The sequence below is a fragment of the Euprymna scolopes genome, chromosome 17 (genome assembly GCF_053919585.1).
Source record: "Euprymna scolopes isolate OS-2025 chromosome 17, ASM5391958v1, whole genome shotgun sequence".
Taxonomy (NCBI): domain Eukaryota; kingdom Metazoa; phylum Mollusca; class Cephalopoda; order Sepiida; family Sepiolidae; genus Euprymna; species Euprymna scolopes.
In genome coordinates, this window is record NC_136498.1 from 45,425,108 (window position 1) to 45,448,616 (window position 23,509).

Genomic DNA, 23,509 nt, shown 5'->3' on the forward strand with positions numbered 1-23,509 from the left:
AAAGGATTTCTTCTGCTACTAAACGTTGTTTTCCAGCTACTATGCTTAGAGTAGTTTACACAACTCGAACCTTTTTCTCTTCTTTTCGTAAAGATTTTTTGCCAACCATTCAAAAGAACTCTGTTGTTTATAAATTCGTTTGTCAGTGTGGAGCTGACTACGTTGGCAAAACATCCCAAAGATTAGAAATGAGAATATCCCAACATATCCCTCGGGATATTCGACTACACCAGGTTTCGAGAACATCCGGGCACTCCCAAGCTCATGAGTCCGCCATTGGTAATCACCTGTTGAGTATAAATAGGTGTGCCGATCAATATTCCGATGGGTGGTTTTCTGTTTTATACAGTGCGAGGTCGAACTATCATCTCAATATCATTGAGGCGTTAGTTATTAACAACTCTCAACCTAGCCTGTGTAGACAAAAGATTCTGAAACATCAATTGGAGATATTCATTGATTTAAAACCACCTGAACAGTGAGATATTTTTCTTCCAACTGAAACCAAAATTCCCTTCTTCCCTCATTCGTTTTCTTAGTTTTTAATTTATCATTCTGACGTTTCCTCTTAGAGGGTCAGACGATAAGGCCTTAAGGAAATTTTAATAATTTCACCTGCCCATTTCTTTTTTTTTTTTTGGTATTTAAATTAAATTATGTTTCCTCTGAAATTTCTCCTTCCATTTTGCTGTACCAAAAATGTACTTATATATATATATATATATATATATATATATATATATATATATATATATATATATATATATATATACATACATATATATATATAATTGGGACTGTGTGTGAAGAAATTACTCGACATATATAAAACGGAATTTGATCGACATATTTGAAATTTGATATATAAGGTATCTAGACATGCGAACAAATTTTTAATCAGTTTTCTTCCGGTAAAAGAGCTGCTAAGGAGTCAAATTAAAAAAATGGTACCTGGGGGTGTAATCGGAATTTTATCTGTTCACGAATCCGTATTCGTCAATCGTACACTTGACGGATTCCTTATATTAAGATTAAGTAGGTTGTAAAACAATTCTTAAAATTCGTGTGAAGATGAATTAATGGTTATAGCACTCAGGTTTTGGTGTCGACCACGGACCCCCAATATTTTTTACCCAAATGATGTGAACTGCCCCCAAAAATCATAATACATTCATACACATGTCTTAGTTCTGTGTGTATTAAAATGTAAAATTTATGCATATTTTTGGACCGGGTATCACCGAGCGGCCTGCTAATATATCTATAAAAGTGATAATGTGTACGTGCGAGAACACTTTTCCACCTACATACTCAACGAATTTCTTCTCAATACTAGAAATTTTTTAGATCGGGTATTCGAACAATAATAGTTTTTTTATGCTGTAAAAAGTTCTGCTAAAGTGTCAAAATTAAAAAAAACCCTGATAGTTGAGGTTCATCGGATTTTGTTTTGCTTGCCAACTGTTTCACAACTACGCTTGTGCGAATCGTTAACATTATGTTTGAATAAGTAGATTTTAAACATGTCGCACTGCACTGTTTATCCTACTTTAGTCACTCTCTGTTTGTTGTGGTTTCGATCTCAGTTCGTATATGTTTGTACTTACAAGATGTTAACTGTTTAGAAAAAGGTATAATAAACTCATACAGATAACTCTTTTCCCCCCGTTTGTTTGACTTATTTTTAAGGAATTAAATGTTATATTTAAGACCGTAAAACAGAAGAGTTTACAGCGGTTAGCTGTTAACTACACTAACTGGCGACGTTAGTGTTCTAAGTTCGAATACCTTTCTTTCCACGAAATCGCTTTACGTGACGATTTTAGTAAACCTCCTTCTGGTCCCTCTAGCACGTATCCGATATCTTCCTAGAAATAATTCGGAGTACAAAATATTGGAAAAACTAATGCAAGCAATATAATTTTCAGATTCATGCGATATTATGATGATTATGTGTGTGTCCGAGTTGTATGCAATATATAATTAGAATTTCCAAGGGATGATTCTTTCAATGTGTCAATTGCCAGATACTTTTCATATATACTCTTTACTTGTAAGGAAGTATTAAATTGCAATCACAATAATAGTGTGACAGCATCTTAAAAAGGTTCAAATATGGTGCAATTTGGTTAATAATAATAATATTATAATAATAATAATAATAACGATAATAATAATAACGATAATAATCATAATGATAATAATAATAATAATAAAATGATAACAATAATAATAATGATAAAAATAATAATAATGATGATAATACTACTACTACTAATAATAATAGTAACAATAGTAACAATAATAATAATAATAATAATAATAATAATAATAATAATAATACTCTTATTATAATTATAAAGATATCATCAAACATAAGTAATCTCTGTAATTCCAAATGGATAAATGACTTGTTGGACACCCTGTATATATATATATATATATATATATATATATATATATATATATATATATATATATATATATATATATATATATATATATATTCTAAAAAAGCTTTGAATAAAAACAATGCATAAACAAAAATACAGAAAGCAGTTTAGATCACCGAATGGGAAAATGTATCAATTTTAATCTATCGCAGACTAAGTACCTACATATCCGACTTCTAAAATGTTTATAATGACAAAAGAGAATTCATTCATATATAACTGAAAAAAATCCTTAAATAAATTCTTAAATAGAAATAGACTTAGCACTTGCATAAACCAATTTCGCAAAAGTCTTCAATTTTAAAACACACACATATATATATATATATATATATATATATATATATATATATATATATATATATATATATATATATATATATACATATAAAAGTGAACGTGTGTGTGTGTGTGCGTGTGTCTGTGTACATTTCTCTACGCAATAACTCTGCCAATTTTTAATCTACAGACTCGAAATTTGATATACAGGGTACTGAAATTTAGGAAAATCGAGGTGATCGGTTTTTAATCGGAAATTTGGCTGTGAAGGGGTCAAAGTTCAACGATTTGACCTTTGAGTATTTTACAAACTCCTCCTAGAATTTTGGGGCTACCCACTTTCAATTTTAGATATACGTTCCGTGGACATGGATCTAACTTAATAATTTTATTAGAGCCCAAAACAATAAAGGTTAAGGGGTCAGAATAGGGGTAAAATTTAAAAAATATTAACTGCATTTTTTTTTGTTCAACATACACCACCAAATTCCCGGGCAACGCCGGGCACCCATGTTAGTATATCAATAAAAGTGAAATTGTCTGTCTATGTGAGTGGATGTGTGTGTCATTGTACATTTCCCTATGCAATAACTCTGCCAATTGTTAGTTACACACTTGAAATTTGATATACAGTGTACTGAGATTTTAGAACATCGATATGATTTGTTCTCGGCCAGAAATTTGTTTATTAAGGGGTTAAAGTTCAACGATTTGACCTTTGAGAACTCTACCCCTCTCCTCCGAGCATGTTGAGTCTACACACTTTAAATTTTAGATATAGGTCCCTTGGACATGGATATAACTTAATAATTTGAGTTGAGCCTCAAAAAAATTAATTATAATGGGTCATAATAGGGGTCAAATTAAAAAACAAATTGGCCGCTTTTTTTTTTTTTTTGCTCAACATACGCCTCCAAATACTCGGGCTACGACGGGCACCCATGCTAGTATATATATATATATATATATATATATATATATATATATATATATATATATATATATGTATATATATGTATACATATATGTATATATATATATATATATATATATATATATATATATATATATACTAGCGAAAGTACACGTCGTTGAATGGGTTCAAAAACAGCCTACAGAAAAGGGACTCTGATTTATAAAAGTAGGATAGGTTATGAAAAGGAAGGGTTGTAAAGAGATAGCTTCGAATGCGGGGGTATCAAAACCAAAGCAACATATGATGAAAGTAAAAATAAAATAGATAAACTCTCTAATTTATTATATCATACCTGTTCACACTGAAACACTTATCACAATATTCTGTTGATCTATATTAAAAAAGCTTCTTTAATTTTGTGACATATTTTCATTCTATGTAGGTCAGGCGCGAACGAACACCACGTAATTTTATTATATCATATTTCTTCCAACTGAAACATAATTATCAAAGTATACTTACGCAGATAGATATGAAAAGTCCTTATTAAAGTTTGTGCCTATTTCCATTCTATGGAGGCCAGGCGCGAACGCAGACCCCACAATTTTATTATACCATCCCTATTTAATTCAAAACATACCTATCAAAGTATTCTTATGTACATCTATATCAAAAAACTTGTAAACGTTTTCTTTAATGTTTTATTTACATACTTTTTGGACCAGGCGCGAACGTAGACCTCACAATTTTAATGAACCACTGTTCTGCCAGATCTAAACTACGCATTCCTGTGTCTCGATACATCTTCTATTATTATATGTAATCATTTTTTTTTAAATAGGGAACCATATAGGTGCCTATTCGTGACCAGACGAACACACGCACAGACATTCAGCTTAATATTATATATATATATACGTGTGTGTGTGTGAGTGTGTGTGTGAGTGTGTGTGTGTGTGTGTGTGTGTAACTAGGTGCTGCCTGTGAATTTATAAGCCCATCAAACTTGCTCGTTAGAAGGTAGCCAATTTTCACAGTGTATATTTTCTGTCACTTTAGTGCGTTACAGCATCGTTTTTCAGATGTGATTTATTACTCTGATATATATATATATATGTATGTATATATATATATGTATATATATATATACATATATATATGTATATATATATGTGTATATATATACATATATATATATATATATACGTTCAGCATTATATTCTATATATATCGCAGAATCTTGCAAATTGTATTGCTCTGACGACCGAAAATATGCATTAATGGCAGAAAAATTTTAGATAATGTTGCAGATATTTACGACATGAATCTGAAATTGAACAGATTCGAAATGTTCCAGGAACAGAGATTTTTAATTGAATTCCTTCATGTAGAAAACACTGAACCGATTGGAATACATGCATATTGATATATAATCAAAAAAAATTATTCATTGAAACTATATATATTTATATAATCAGAAGGAGTATCAACTAGTTTGACTCATCGTTAGTTAATTGGAAATTGGTTTGTGTTTCTATTCTTTTGTAAACTTGATCATTGCATAAAGCGTTTTCTATTTCCCAACAGTTTCGTTCTAAATATGCTTATTTCTGCTTAATAAATATTTGGCGTACTTACTTTTTCAGGTTAATGCTTATTGTTTAATACTTGTGTCCGTATAGATATTTCAGAGCATTTAAAAATTGTCGAAATATTCTCTGTGTTTATTTTTTTAAAGTTTCGCAATCAGTTTTCAATAATAATGATATATATTAAAATTAAAACTTTAACATGTTGATATAAAAACTATTCACTGATACCAATATTGTTTTATTAAAAAAGGATGAACAGAAATACTCGTATCATGAATTTTAAATCTTTTTTATAAAACAATATAGAATGATAATTAACAAGAAAACATATAATTTAATTACATTAAAGGAAAATAAATTCCAGTTTCCTGGTCAGATACTATCTTAGTATTCTCATACAAAACGTATGAATCTTAGTAAGTCATTTCCTCGTGCAAACTTAGTAGCAGATGCTATAAGAACTGTGTAATAACTGTCTGTTCAAAGGAATTTCGTTGTTCGAAACAGGTTTACAAATGTAGTCATGTACCGAAACACCAACGCATTTTACCGTGGTGTCTGACCTGCCTGTCATTTCTGTTAAAATGTGCAACATGGCATGTTTGAAAATGAACTCACTCCCCCACGACGAAACATACAATTTAAGCGTTCTATGTCTTATCTGACGTGTTTACTTCGTTAGAAACTGATGGCTTCATTTAAAATTTTAGCTTTTATTTTCGTTTTATAAAATCATTAATTTTATTTTGTATTTTTGTCATCGTCGGCCATATTGACTTTCATGCCTTGCTACGTAAATCTTATTGTTTCCGTAACAATCCCATCTACTTGCTTCGTTTTATTCGCTAGCTTTTAAAATGATGTTTGTCATACAGACGTATACAATATAATAGTTTATTATTCTCCACACACACACACACATAAATACACACACAAACACCCCACGCGCACATACACACACACAAACACACACACACACACACACACACACATATATATATATATATATATATATATATATATATATATATATATATATATATATATAATAGAAGGGAGACCAAACGTTGCCCGGGTTTGAATGATCAACAACAAATATTTACCACTCCTATATATTTATTGTCATTGACCCCCGTGAAATCGCCCGGTGGGAATCTTCACATCACTTCATGCAATAACTGAGTGCAAAATATATGTAATTCCACATTGCACGTTTGAAGGCAATACTCCGAAGGAACTTATATAGCTAATCCTTTCAGAATGACTTCTTCGATGCCAATATTTTTTTTTATATTAACCATAGTGTATCTTCAGGTTGGACATATAATTCGAACGTAACAAACACGACGTTTTAAATTTGACAGGAAAATTGAATTCTAATCGTGATACCAGTTTAAAACGTTTTTTTCTACACGGGTGACTTCGCAAAAATGAAGCACATTATATATATATATATATATATATATATATATATATATATATATATATATGCGTGTGTGTAGGTGTGTGTATATATATATATAACTACATATATATATGTATATATATATATATATATATATATATATATATATACGCAACATATGTATATTATATATATGAATTGCACACACACACCCACGGTGTATATATATATATATATATATATATATATATATATATATATATAAATATATATATATATATATATATATATAAATATATATATACATATCTTGTGTATGTATACGTAGATTGTATATATATATAAATATAAATATATGTATATGTATATATATGTATATATATATATATATATATATGGCAATAAAGATTAAAATATGCCCCCTTTAAAAAACACACACACAAGTACTATTTCTCTTCTGATTGTCCGATTTTCCCATTTTGTAACCATGTCCATAACTCCTATATTTTCTTTTTAAAGTTGATATGTTGTTTTCTTCTGATCGGTTAGGGGCAGAAGGAATTTTAAAAAATGACACAATAATTACATGCATAATTCTTCACTACGAAAGAAGTGCTGTCAAGAATTGAACATTTTAACATTTTCCATAAATAAACGGTAAGATGAAAAACATTTTAAAATTGAAAATGTAAACGTTTTATCATTTAATTATATATGCTTTGTTGTTCCATCGACATCCATAAATAAAATAGGAATAAATAACAGGTGAAATATAATGTCATGAGCATAACTTTAACACACACATGCCGACGCACACACACACACAACACAGATAGATGCATAGATATAATATATATATATATATATATATATATATATATAATTGATCAGCATATTTTTATACATACATAAACAAATATGGTATGTTCGCACTATCGCCATTAGACTTCGAAACAAGCCATGCGCAGCTTTCGGGGAGAACGGTCGGCTATATCAATTTTTAAGGTTATTTTTATCGTTTCGAATGAGCTAGCTAGTTTCCAAAGGATAGTCGAACAAATCATAAAGGATGAAAAAAACTATTTGGCACATTTACGTACATTGATAACGTCACAGTTGCCATTATAAAATGGAAAACAGCCAAAAGTTTAGACAGTTCATGTCCGCCGGCGACAAATACAACCTTACCCTGGCAGACGACAAATGCTTGGGTGGACTGGAAAAAATAAACCATCTGGGGTATATCATAAGCAAAGAGTTTATAGCACCGGAGGCAGATCGATTGAAACCTTTACTCCAGATATCTGTTCTTTCACAATTGGCCTTCCCTTCGACATGTTATAGGCACGTTTGCTATACCCAATAGATTGCATCGTTCTCAGAGAAGATACATCCATTAACCCAATTAGAGATGCTTCCTCTGTTCCATCCAGCTCTTGAGATAATCAGAGGGACTGAAAATATATATGGAGAAATCAGGAATTACAATAGACCAAACTATTCTACTAGTTGTTGAAATGGATGAGACAGACTGTGCACTTACTGCTTCATTGAGTCATGCTGATCGTCCTGTAGCCGTTTTTTCAAGGACCCTCTAACGGGCTAGACTGGCGACACCCCGCAAGTCAAAAGGAAGCCTATGCCATAATCGAGGTATTAATAAAATGGACGCACTACCTGATCGGACGCCACTTTAAACTTATTACTGACCAAAACTCAGTTGCTTTTACTGTGCAACTCTATAACTACAAACAAAATAAAGACTGAGAAAATAACAAGGTGGAGCATTGAACTATCTTGTTTTTCTTTTGACGTCAGCAACCGACCCGGCAAGGAAAACTCAAAAGCTGATACACTGTAAAACGTATGATGTACGGCATCAAGAGGGGACGAACTCTGAACGCTACATAATAATCTCTGTCGCCAGGACTTTACTCGAATGGTTCATGTTGTGAGGTGTAGAAAATTTCTTTTCCAGTGGAGAAGGTTTAAAGAATTGCAAATTTCTGCTTAACGTGTGATAAAATAACGTATCGGTTTTATAAATGCAAAACTGGCGTTTAAATAAAAGCAACCCACCCGTTTTAAAGCCTCAATCTTGATTTAAACCAAAACAAGGAATCGATATATATTAACGGTTGGCAAAGAGTATTCATGGTTTTGTTATGCCTTCTTTTATCGGCTACTGCAATTATACAAGCCATTCTTCACCATTCGCTGTCTTTGGAGTTCCTGGTATATACATTCGGGATAAGGGGCTTAATTTATGTCAGAGCACTTGGGCAATTTCTAGTAGTAGCTATAAGCCAGACAACTCCCTACAAACCTAAGGGTGACAGCCAATGCGAAAAATATAACGGCATTTTTGGGAAGACCGTTTAATTAGATGAATCAAATAACATATGTTCGTTTGATAATTGGGAAAATCTCCTTCCTGTTTCATTATTCCTATTTCTTACCCCCACGAATCCCACTGAACACGAGAGGTGTTAACCTTTTCAGCGAGAGCTTCGCTTCCATCTTGGCTCTCTCGATATGGTACTGTATTTCTGAAACGACATGCACGTTACACCAAGAACGATCCCTTGGTTGAAGAGGTAGAACACGTAGAGATGAACTTCCGATACGCTCTAGTACGACATGCAAATCGAAGGGAGTGTAATGTGTCTCTAAGAGATTTAGCACCTGCTACAGACATACCAGGACCGCGGACAGCCCCTTACGACAGACAAACTCGCCCTTACACTGAAGCCCCTGCGGGAGACCATGGCACTGAAATTGCGCAAGGCACATGGTGTAGTGTCACTGTCTCCGTTGGGGCGCCGTCAGACACTTCAAATGCGCCAACACCCAAATCCCTTACAGAAAAATGGAATAGAACCGCAATAAAGTGTTCATCGAGAAACTGACTCTGACGAGGAATGGACTGCTTCTCTGAAAAGAAAATATTTCGGAGCGAATTATTTTAGATCCCAAAAACAGGCTTGCAGAGGTTTGAGTATTCCACCCCGAATAATGGAATGCCGAAGCGGCCACCGCGAGCTCGTAGGGAGCCTGGATATTTAAGGCTTCTTCGTCCCTATTAATAAGAAATTTGGTGGTGAAGTAGGTCATGAATATGAAATACCTTTTCTTTGAAAATCCAAGCTATAAAAGGTGTATATTTTCTTAAGAGTAATGGTTGATTGACAGAAATCAGTAGCTCTGAGTATTAAAGCTCGAGGATCCACCATGGGCCTAACTCTCTTCCTGATCAACATTAACGATCTTCCAAATTACATCATTATATCATCCGCAGACATTTATGCTGAAGACACAATAAGCTATGGTAGCACATCAAACACCGTAAACGACCATGTTCTCTTTGCCTACAATCTGATTGTCTTCAAGTCGAACGTAAAAAAGTTCTTTGTGAACCGTACCCCTTAGTAATCCCGTTTACAAAAATCCCACTACTTATGTTTTCTAAGCTAAAATCACATTGATTAATGCATACCAATTAACCCTTATTCTCGAGTGGCATCCGAGCCTTGGTAAGTGGTGATTCGTGTGTATATAAATCACCCTGTTAGAAGAACTGCCCCGATCAAAAAAAAACTTTGATCATGATGTTTAGTTACTAATACGAATCGCATTTATTCGTACTATTTGCTTTACATGCAGCAGTCGTTTTGGTCATCACTGGGTCCACCCACGATTTTAGTTCTTATCAGTATACGCAAATCAGACAACCGCACCTCGTCGCGTTCATTTGCTATCAGTTGTATTGATTCGCAGGAAATGAATTACTGTTATTTGGTGGGAAATGACAGGCGTTCATTATCGGCGCTTTACGACGGGTAATTAGGAAAGAAGATCACGCGACAGAAGAAGGCGGATGACCGATCGGAAACAAAAGAGAATGGAAAGAGGAAGGAAGATGGGGAAAGCTTGTGTGATATCTGGATGTTCGTATTTAAACTAATTCCTGTATTTGGATTATATTAGTGTTAATTCATCTTCAGGTTAGGCAGGATGTCTAAGAATTATTTCATAGCTAATGATTATATATATATATATATATATATATATATATATATATATATATATATATATAACTACTTCATTTAATCACATGAATTAATATATGAAAGTATAATTTTACGCGTAAACTAAGTATTTACCTAAATAGTGTCTAATGTATAGGTAGAGTAAGGTTGTAAGTTATAAAATATATATGGCAATTAAACTACATACAAAATTCCGCGTTTCATCAATGCTAGGATTCTTCAGACTTTCATATGTATACTTCTAGAAGAAATATTATCCGGCAAAATACAGTTGAATATTAAGAAAATGGGTTTTAATATCCGTACTCGAATATAAATATATTTAACAATAACTATGTATATGTATATATATATATATATATATATATATATATATATATATATATATATATATATATATATATATATTATCTTCACCCTAAACAAGGCAAGTGCCACTTTGAAGTAGGGGGCTACTATCCGGGACAATTTCTGGGGGCATTATGAAGGGAGATGATTGGAAAGGTGTTTGTCTACATTACATTTAAACGTCTACATATCAGTACAGTTGGGAACGCAGTATCTGGGAAGGGAATTCCAAAGAGTTGCAGTTCTGGGGAAGCAACTTTGGATTAAAAGGCTTTCTTACCCATAGGGATCTCTACCGTAAAGGGATGGGACTTAGTTGCTTGCCGGGTTTGTCGGGAGTAGTCACGTCGAGGAGGTACAAGTGTTGCAGTTCGTCAGCGCAGCCAGCATTAAAGCACTTGCAGAACAGGACGAGAGATGCAACATTTCGTCGATGGGATAGAGGTTGAAGCTTACATGATGTTTCAGGACCTACCAGCTTGGCGACTCTCTTTTTAACCCTGTCCAGGAATGAGAGACAAGCAGCAGATGCACCAACCCAAATGTGACAGCAATATTCCATACGTATATTTTCAGGCGTAAGTAAATTTCTAGCACGGTAGAGAGAGCCTTCCTTCAATGCTCTCAATGTATATATTCCAGTGCATGTTCCCTGTAAACGTTAGGCCGAGTAGTTTAAAGGAATTACTTTCAGGCAGTGTATTCTTAGCCATTGCTATTGGTGGTAGACAAATGATTCTTGTAGTTATTGAAGGAAACAAGCTTAGTCTTGGCAGCAATGAATGTGGCCATCCATTTTTGTCCCCCATCCACTATAGATTAGAGGGCATTCTCTAGTCATTCTGCCATTTCCTTAGATATGTGTTCATTTGTTTTCCCCTCATGTCTGTTATAGAGGGCGGTGTCATCTGCAAAAATTCCCATCTCCGAAACAATTTTATCAGGAATGTCATTTATGAATATCAGGAACAATAAAGGTCCAAGCATAGACCCCTGGGGTTCTCGCGTACTTATATCATATAGTTTGGAGGTACGACCGTCGAGGACAGCTTGGATTTTTCTCTTACTTAAGATGGATTTAATTACATTTAGTATTCCTCCAGTGATACCATATGATCTAATTTTTCTTAGAAGACTATCGTGGCATATCCTGTCAAAAGCCTTAGATACATCAAGTGCTACCGCTCTACCCTCCCCTGTTTTTTCCAGTGAACGGTATACACGTGCAGAGACTACAGTTAAGATATCTTCTGTTGAACGGGATTGCCTGAATCCATATTGTTTGTCGGTCAGGAGTTTAGCAGCTGTCAGGTTTTGGACTCTGGCTTGATTTACTAAGGACTCAAATATTTCGACGAAAAGTAGGAGGAGGCTAATGGGGCGATATTTTAGTGGGCCAGTTCTTTCACCAGAATTCTCGAAGACTGGTACCACAGAAGTAGTTTTCCAGCAGTCGGGAAAGAAAGATTCGTTAAGGCATTTATTGTAAAGTTTGGAGCGAACTGGAGCAATCTCAGCAGACATTTTTTTATGAGCACAGCTGGGATGAGATCTGGTCCACATGCTTTTGAGGTGTCTAGCTTCTTTATGATACCATGCACATGAGAAGGGGTGATTTTCAAATCGTGTTGTGTGGCGTCTGTCTGCAAAGAAAAGTCGGGGAGGGAGTTGTGTGCCGGGTCCACTGTTGAGTTTGAGGCAAACCGACTGACAATCATATATATATATATATATATATATATATATATATATATATATATATATATATATATATATATATTGGCACCCTTCCGTCTTGACAGACGATGGAGAATCGGCCTGAAGGTTGTCATGGGTAATGGCAACTGTTGCTGTGACTGAGCAGGCCGATGCGGGAGCGGCAGAGTCTGGTGCACTTCCCCCAGGCATACCCTCTGTTATGCTCTGCCGATGCTGCTGCTGATAGTGTCCTTTCACGCCTGCATTTCTATTCCTCCCCACTGTTCATCTCTTATTTCCTCACTCAATCGGACACATTCCTTGACTTTAACCCTCCAGGAGTCACGGTCCGCTTCATAGGATTCAAGGTCAACAGGGTTGATGTTGCCGGATTTTAAGTCCTTTTGCACACATACTTAAATCTGAGGAGTGGTCAACCTCTTGGTCTTTAGCCAGCTAATAGCTCGCCATAAAGGATGTCCTTGGGGAGTTGCTCATCCTGCATGCGAACGACGTGCTCCAGCCAGCGCAGACGTCTCTGGGAGAGGAGGAAATCCTGGATAAAAGATCTGTTTTGGCAAGAACGTCTTTATTCGCAACGCGGTCCTGCAATCTAATGCTTAAGAGCTTTCTTAGACTCCGCAGATGGAAATCATGTTGTTACTCCACGCTCTCTTTGTCAGGCGGAACAAAGTTGTTGCTACTTTCCCAATGCAGGTGTTTTGCTCAGCATCCAGTGCGAGGTTGTTGGAAATAATGGAGCCTAGATGTGTGAAGTCTTTTACCACCTCCAGTGTGTGATCGCCAATGGATATGTAAAGGACGTTGCTGACATCTTGGGCCGTGATATTTATTTTCTTGAGGCTTATTGTCAGACAAAACTCGTTGTAAACTTGGGCGAGGCGCTCAATGAATGGTTAGAGGGTTTCCTCGGTATGGGCCGCTAAAGCTGCATCATCTGCCAACAGTATTTTCCTGATCAGGGATATGCGGAATTTAGATTTTTGCCCGTAGGCCAGGTTGAAAAGGCTTCCATCTTCTCTTTTGCGGATATAGACGCCAACTTTCATGAAAAGCGTATAGTAGCAGAAGTGAGAAAAATATGCCAAAAAGAGTTCGAAAAAGAACACAGCCCTCTTTCACACCACTCGGCAAATATTGAAGTACTCATCAAATATTAGCCCATTAAATAGAAATTTAAATCCGTTAAAACGATGTAAACGTTAAAGTCTGCTTACTTAGAATCGGTGCTATATGCAAAATTGATTGTTGAATATGATTAAATGTGTACCTAAATTCCCTATTATTCCTTAGCTCTGTATAGAACGGCTATTTAAATGTTTACTTACTTTGATTTTGCATCTTATATCAAAGCTCCATACACACGTTTAACCAACTCGTTCCAATACTATCGGAAAAAAGTGATGAACTCTGATATCTCCTTTTAACTTTAAATAATCCTTACACATGCATCGAACGAATATCTATAATAATAATTATTATTTCGTTATCTCTTATCAGCGCACCGACCCACAAAAAAAATCAGCTAGATAAGTCTAGCAGTTTCAAAGAAAAATTTTAACAAACAGAAACAAAAGCAGGCATACTAAGATAAATATACAGTGTAACCCGGACATAACCTACCTCCTCTCCGGTCCCTACAGATCTCTTATATCTGGGTTACACTTATATCGGAGATTCTTATATCCGAGTTACGCTGTAAATCAACACAAGCTTTTATTATAGACCACAGAAAATCTCTCTTTTATCCGTGTTTCTTATATTCTACGTTCTTATATCCGGGTTACACTGTAATATAGAGTTAAATAATTTTAACAGTTATGTTAATCCCGCGCGTCTAGTAGGAGTTTCTTATATAGAGCTTACGAATTTAGCAAAGAATAATTACACAGTATTTGCCGAACGTGTTTATATTTATAACTAAACAGTAGCATTTTTTAAAACTAAAAATTCATTATCAGTTTCATAGTTACTTTTAGAACTATCTTTGATGTAAACGTCCAATCTCGAGTGCTCCGGAAATGGGTTCAGTTGCAAGAGTCGTTCCAATCGTGCCACTGCCTGTACTCTAGAATATATTTCTCTACGTAGTCACCATGATTCACAATGCACATTGGCTAGAAATTCAATAACGCATCTCTGCTTCTGATTCACGTTCATGACATAAGGTCTTTCTTAAGGTTTAAAATTCCAGGTCATTAAGTCAGGTAACAAAATGAGGCAATATACAATCCACTTTTATCAATTGGGCAGAATAAAAATAAGAGTTAATTTTGGAGCACGGCTCGTACATTTCTTGTAACAATGGATGAAATATTGGCTTAACTTTGTAGAGGAAATGAGCATAAATAGTCTGCTTCGCTGTAATAAAACGTATGTATGACTCAGTTTTATTACAAAACCAGACACGCATTCATTCGTTTTGTGTTCTAATATATGTTATAGGTATACATTTCTTACCGCCCTCTTTAACGTTACACACTATGTGTATTCATGCCACTTAGAAGAGGGAGAAGCATCCGCGTAAATAAGTATTATATAACAAACTAAAAGAGAATATCTTTGCAGTCATTTTGCCACTGATCATTGTAAGCGTTATTTCATTGCAGATTTGCATTATGTTAGTCAGGTTATTACATTATTTAAATCATTGTTCACTAAAACGCTATCTAACTTGCTTAGGTAGTCAACGTTTCATGCGGATATAGATTAATATAATATACACACGTACATATATTAAATGTAATATTATACGATGTTTGTCGAGCTCTAGTTTTCCCCACCAAGACTGTGTGTATTGATTATATATTAGCGAGTTATATCAGACCACTATCAATGAAAAGATTGATATGGATATGAGCAGAGGCCAATATCAATAAATTATGTTCCACACACAAAAGTAATACATTTTACAAGGCGCAATGTAGAATTCCGGCTGCTTCTGCTAAATATATTCACCACATAGTAAGGCGTGACATAATCTACTGACAATATTTTAAAAAATTAATTACCTGTCATTGAAATAAGTACAGGGTGAATCACGGGAAACGGATGTTTTTAAGGAAAACAAAACTCTGTGAATATTTCAACAAGAATTTTATAATATGCATTGATACATTTACTAAAATATGCAAAGCGCATTCTAAAAATACGTTTACCGTTACTCAATGAGTATACTTTCCAATAATCGAACTATTCTTATTTGGCAACACTAATATCAAGAAATGTGAATCCTCAATCTGCTGATAGGTTTTGTAATATAACATCCTTAATGAGAACTCAAATAATACAATGATATAAGGTTTTTACGGAGTTTTTAAATAATAAAATCTTAATGGTAATTTGAAAACATGACACTTTTAAATAAGAAGTAACATTTTATCCACGTGCTATTTTTGCTGAACAACCTGATATGTTTCCTATTTTCTCCTTTATTACGCGTTCAATATTTTTCAATGGTTCTTTTTATCACACAAAATCGAATCTAATGTTGAATCCCATTTAGCGACAAACTGAAATGTGCAACCATCTATATAATTACCATTATTTTCATGTTAATTTTAGCAGACAGTATCAGTACCTCTAATACTGCCATATGTGAATTAAATATAATCACTCGTTTACAGAATATTTACTCATGCAAAATATAAATCTACTAAGCCAATAAATCTATATATCAATATCATACCAAAGTTATGTACTCTTCCGCTATAAAACTCACCAATGACGTAAAAGCCATGAAAGCTACCCTATTCTGCGTTGTGGTGGTGGGGTGAAGTACATGCGTATTCACAATTAATTATTAACCATTGATTGTTTTTTACAATTTTCAAAGTTGGTATAATCGTGTGATACCGACAATAGTATTTAAAATCTTAGTTACGGGGAAAAGTACGTCTTGTAACGCAACGAGAATGAGGTGCTTGGTAGATATATTTCTGGGTTACTATGAAGTTACATAATTTTTTAAAAGGCATTTGGTGAGGGTAAAGCTTTTGCAAAATTTATATTTCGTTGTGCATCAATATAAATCGGAAGAAATGACAGAAATATTTGTCTCGGTTAAAATAATATTAATAGTCATTTCTTAGTACAGAATGTGGTGTTTAATGTACAAGCAATAAAATAAAAAAATAACTTAAAAATATAATTCACATTTCATAGGTTAGATTATTCCACTTTAAATATAATAGCGGAAACAAAGACAAAATTTGAGAAGTGAAATAGGACAGCAGGAAATAAAAATATGGATGGAGAGAAAGTCTGAGTTGATGGGAGAAATAGCTATTAATATATTGTAATAAGAAAGGAAAACAATTAATACAGCGAAAGTAGCTGATTACGATATCGTAGAAGAAACTGGATTCTTGTTACAGATGCAAAAAGTAAGATAACATATTGAAAAGAGGAACTGAACGATATTGAGAAGAGTATTTACTATATGAACGAAGGGTAATTGTAATTAATATAGTGTGATCACAATTCAAAGAATATGTCACCAACGGGAACTTCATTATTAAATCCTTCTAATGTTAGCATGATTGAATAGTTACTTAGTGATAGAAGAGATAATTGGTCAAAAATTGACATAAATATTACAAGAAATTGTACAGAGAAAAATAAGAAAATATAACGAGGAGAAGTGAACAAATGACAGAGAAAAACAAATAAAATAAGAATTATATATATTTTAGAAAATAAAGATTTTTTTTTTACTTTATTTGGCTTTTACTAAATCTAGAAAAGTGTCAGAACATTTTGCTCGGCCTTGTATAAAGAAGAAAAACAATAAGAATAGAAAAAGATAACATGTCAAACATATGAATATGTCTGCGAAAAAACGGATAAACTGTTTCGGAAAGCAGAACCAATAAATAGCATGAGAGAAAAGAAAATAAATGTTTAAGTATTAAAAGAGCGGCAAAATAAGAAAATGTACGAAACAGACATTTAGAAAAGGAAACAGATCAGTAGAAAGAGAAAACAAGATAGAAAAAACAATTATTATACCCATAATGTAAATTAAAAGACAAGACGAATAAAAAAATACAAAAAAGAATGAAAATAAAATAAACTAAGAAGAAAGAGCCATTAGGGGTTGAAACATTCCATAATATGAAAGACGATGTGTAGGGAAACAGTTTCGAACCAATTCTAATGAAAAGCAATACAGAAATTAGAAAAAAAAGAAATTAATAGTTTTTATTTATTTATTTTTTTTAATTTGCACGAATGAAGTAAAAAGCGTTCAATACCCATGGGTTGTTACGGCAGAACAAAACAAGTGCAAATCAAAACCACTAAACATCGAAGCGAATGTCTACAAACTGTAGTATAGAGCACACACACAGACATTAACAACTTCACCAACAAAAGCAAAATATAAATCAAATTAAATCTGAAACTTGTGAAGCTGAATAATGAGAAAATATAAAATGAAAACTGCAAGTTGAGAGAAAAACTAAATGCCCCGGGGGACAAACAAATGTGATTTTATAGTTTTTTCTTCAATAACACATATTAATGATTAAATTAAAAAAAAGGAATTACGCAGAGTACTATTTACTTGGAATATTAAACAGAAATAACAACAATAATAGACCTATTACTAAAAGTAATTCATTAATCTTCGTATTTATTGTAGTATAAGTAAGTCAAGTTTTAGAAACTGTAGTTGTATAAGCCGTTGCATTAGTGATGTAAGTATTAGTAATAACGTTTTTATTTGTGATACTGGTAGTATTTATAACGCTAGTAATAGTTATGGAAAAACACTATTAGAATTGAGTATAGTAGTTATACAAATCAATGTTTAAAAATCATAATCGTTGTTATAATAGAAATAGTAATGGCAGCAGTTATAATACTCGGTTTAATGACGAAAAGGAAAAAAGGACGTGCAAGTGTTATCAATAGAGCAAGTGAGCGTTGTGAATCTAGGATGATTTGTTGTCACTTGGGCTAAGAGATAACACTACCGTTTGTTGTGAGAGAACTCATTGGAAATGAGTTGTGTTAAAACACATTATGAGTACAAAAAATAATAAACTCAGAAAAGGATAAGCTGGAAAAACCACGTGCTTCTTGATTTCATCTGCATATGTGCATTTAATGATGTGATGTGATAATTATTATATTGTCACTGATTACGGCGAAGGTTTTTAATCTAAAGACGGTAAGCGCATGGAAAGACGTTGGCTCTGGCAGAGATGCAATATGGTAAATAGATTTATCATACAGTATGAAACATATTATATATCAACAATGACATAAAAACATATTTTTTCGTAGTATCAAAATTACAATTTAATGTTTACATATTAAATACATATTCTGAACAAATAAAAAAGGAAGTATGTTCAATATACACACTTGCAATTTTCTATAGAAAGCACAAGGTAATCATAACTATCCTCGGTGCTAAAATGAAAATGATTATGATCACAGGTTGTTTTAATGTAATAACTAGGGTTTAATTGCCATTTAGTATTTAATAATATTATCAGCAAAAGTTATTTGCCAGTATATGTTTGGAAAAATAGACTTAATCGTGGGACAATATGTATGGCAATCTCGTGTTGTCTAATTAATAATGTTGCCTCTATATAAAATATTTTCTGCCAATGATTCACCTGCTAGTAACGCACGCCCTCAAAAATTGTTTAGTGAAATAGTTGCGTTGACGATGAAACAACACCGCGTATTGGTATGATCGTAAAGACCAGGCAGGATTAAATTATTTAAAAGGACGGCTCAACAAGAATATATTTACATTTGACTTGTAAACGAATATGCTTTAGTCAGTTGGGAAGCAGCTTAATGCTATCATTGCCAATACATGGCCATCTATCAAACTTGTGAATTTCATTTAGCCTAAGCTACATCAAATGATTAGCAGTGATTGGAAGTTAACGAGTTTTAAGGCGTACAGTTGGGGCCATAGATTGAAGCTTAGTCAACCAGTTAAAATGGTGATTAAGATACAGGAATGAAAGATTAAAAACTTATGATTTGTGAGATAGTACATAAAGCAGTGAAAAAACGTCATTACGTTTCGAATTCTTGTTTGTACTTTTTAAAACCAGGAAAATTTATGAACACATATACACTAGCACAAAAACCTATCAAAGCATATTAAGGTATATATGTTGTTTTTAATATTATCAAATTGAATACAGGGTGCCATCCCAAAAAAAGGACCCGAACTCTAGTTAGGCCCCGTTTCTTAGTGTTTTGTCCGAATGAAGTGAAACTTTGATCATAACTACTTTACTATATTCAAAACATCACATCAAAACACAAGGGTATTTGGGTTTTTTTCTCCGTTCTACAGCATATGTTCTAGATGACCTCTATATAGCTTTTGTTTTTTGGGGTCACCCTGTATGTGTTTGATTGTACTGCGGCAACAAACCGTAATAATTGGCATGGATTAGATAACAATGACTACTTCAAGTATTCCCTTAAATATGATGGCGATTTTATAATTAAATTACTGTAACTGTGAATACATGCGAGCAGTTGAGTTTCTGACAACCTTTCTTGCAAACTCTTGCTGGATTATCTGGTTTGCTAGACAAACGAATTACACTTTAATTAAACTTCATTAAGAGAAACACATACCATCTAATTATAAGCTTATCCTGTATCTCTTCCACCAGGATAACTATAAATATACACCATTAATTTGATAGAAATAACTATAAATATACACCATTAATTTGATAGAAATAACTATAAATATACACCATTAATTTGATAGAAATAACTAGGCGCTTACGATTAAACTTATGTATGTCACTGAATTGGGCCTTGAAATTCACTCAAAATAATTTATCTTATTTTACTAGGAATCTGTCTGACAGTCATAATCATGTCACGTAAAATAACAATTACGTAAATTATTAATGTTCTTTATAAAAGATTCACTGTGTTATAACACCGTATTACCTAAAAAATCATATCCAATGTTCTTTTAACATACCTTTCTTTAATGTATTATTTCAATACTTTAACTCATTTTAAGTCTAGTTATTAAGAAATAATGAACAACGAATAAAGACAATCCTTATGTAAACAACTAAATTAAAAACTCGTCTCTTATACCACTATTTGTCAGCGGCAAAATAAATTACTCTAATAGCAAGGATATTATCATATTTCGTTTCAAGATTGTCTCTATTAAAATAAGTGCCTCATATGTGTATTCTTAAAAACACAAGAAAATGATGGTGCAGAATTGCTACGAGAACACAAAGTGGGTCTCATGATTACGAAAAAAAATGGCCAATCGTTTCAAATTTCTTTTGTTAGAAAACTACCTGCTTTTACATGTAAGCATTCATTGTTAACATCATGGTGGGATAACTGTCAGTATAAAAAAATACTAATAAAAAAGAGAACGAAGACAAAAAAAGTTCAGGAGTAGAATAAGAAAATAAAATCCAAACAATACAGATAGGCAGGAAAGAAACTTGATATATTTTAACTCCCAAATGAAAAAAATGTGCTAGATATTGTACATTTTAGTGATGGGCTGTCGTGATTAAAATATAAAAAAAGAAACTTGTATTTGTAATCTATAGAAGAACATACACAGGGAGCCGGATTTCTTAACGCGCGTCATATTAGCGCGCGTTTATAAATGGAAAATAAATGAACGAGAGATATGACAAATATAGCACTTTTTGTTAGTTTAACTTTTGTTTTTTTTTCATGTAGACGCGTAGCATAATTATTCTAGAGATATCAGCAATGAATATACATGTCATCTAAAATGAAAGGTCGAAATCCCTGTCGACTTCTGTTGAAAGCCGGAAGTGCTTATTACATATGTGGCAATAAGTCGGCGAGAGTGATTGGTATGTGCACAATTTGAAATGCGGATTATAATATCAGCTCAGAATGACCAAAAACATAAACGTAGAATTGTAGAAAATGAATAAAGAACATAAAACAGAAGTTAAAATTACACAGATATAATGTTTATATCTTGTATATTTTTGACGTGCTTAAATGGTATAAAGGTAGACCCCACAGCTTAATTGTACCAGCTTTATTGAAATCGAGACATACGTATCCAAATAATCTGATGCACATAGTTTTATAATATATCATTTACGATGGACTGTAAGGCTATGAAATATTTTGAATTTTATGAACGTCTGACAGAAACGTCTGACAGAAACGTCTGACAGAAACGTAAACTGTACAGTATTATATAATTATTTTAGACAAGAAAAACAATATAATTCGAAATATCGATGTTCAATAAAGATACATATAGCTATAAGTTAATAGAAACCGTGACGGAAGTAGTTTCTTTTTTACGCCTTCTGCAAATTACTTTCCTATATTCTTTTCTGTGTTTGAAGGGATATCTGCTTACTTTGTCTAACCATGCAGACTGATTGACTATATGTAAAACGCTTTGAAATATAGTTAGGATTGAACATAATTCTTAAGACGCGATGCAACATATAAAATATTAATGACATCCTGTATAGACGCAATCTGTAAATACTGGCAAAAATACACAAAATGCAATACGGAGCAGGACACAATACGACATATATCTAAGATCTTTAGCTATATTAAAGAAAAATGTGAGAAACAAACGACGTAGAAATAATATAATATACATATATAGAACTATATTTCATATTATAAATGTCCATCTATAATATGTCATATTATAAGAGACCATCTATTATTTCATTTAGTATGAATCTCAGTTTTATTGATGATATTGGCTTTCCCCAGGGTCTTGTTAGGTCTAACTATATAAAAACGATAACGAGTGCTACTACAGCAGGAACTGGGTGAATGTTCTCCAAATCGCCATCTTAAATTTACAAAATTACGAATTAGATTCGAATTTGGTAAAAGCAGGTTATCTATCGGTGCCATAAACCACGTAGTATGCGTCGCCTAAAATTATGAGAGGAGTAACTAAATGAATCTAATACATCTCTGTTATATGTATTATCTATTAAACGAGGCGTTAAAATCAGACACCATTTATATCATACTTAGCAAAGCTTTACGCACAAAACAGTTTCCTTTCCACAGCATATTTTAACATTTATCGAAAACTATAAATGGTGAATCTGTGTAAATAATTTTATAAAATATATTTATTTTCCGTCGTGCTTGTGGTCAATGATGTTCGACATTTTGTCCCGCAGATAAGTTGCATGTTATTATATTGAAAGTGTATCCCATTTTGATTATCATTTTCTGCTGAATGAATCAGATATACATTTTTTTTATTAATCCCTACAATTATCATTAATACAGATATATATCTACAAACATTCTCACCTGGGAATTGAGAATTGTACGTAATTTCTGCTTATCATATTTTTGTGGATATACTGACAAGAGTTTTGTTTTTTCTTCTTCTCATACTTGTTCGTACTTTGTTGCTTTTTTATATTTATTTTTATCGCATTCTACTGCATTTGCTTCATGTTATCATCCTCACTAATATTATAAATTATATGCATATTTAGTATTATTATTATCATTATTATTATTTGATATATATTTCTCAGGTGTGGCATTAACATATTATTAACATTATTTGAGTGTACTCATTCAGAGTCTATCAAATATCATTACCAATAATAGCTAACGGGAAAAAAAACAAATGGTGTTTCTCGAAATCTAATTGATTCAATGGCAACGGTTATATATTTGTCTAGATTATGAGTGACAAAATTCATTACAATGGAAAATGACTAACG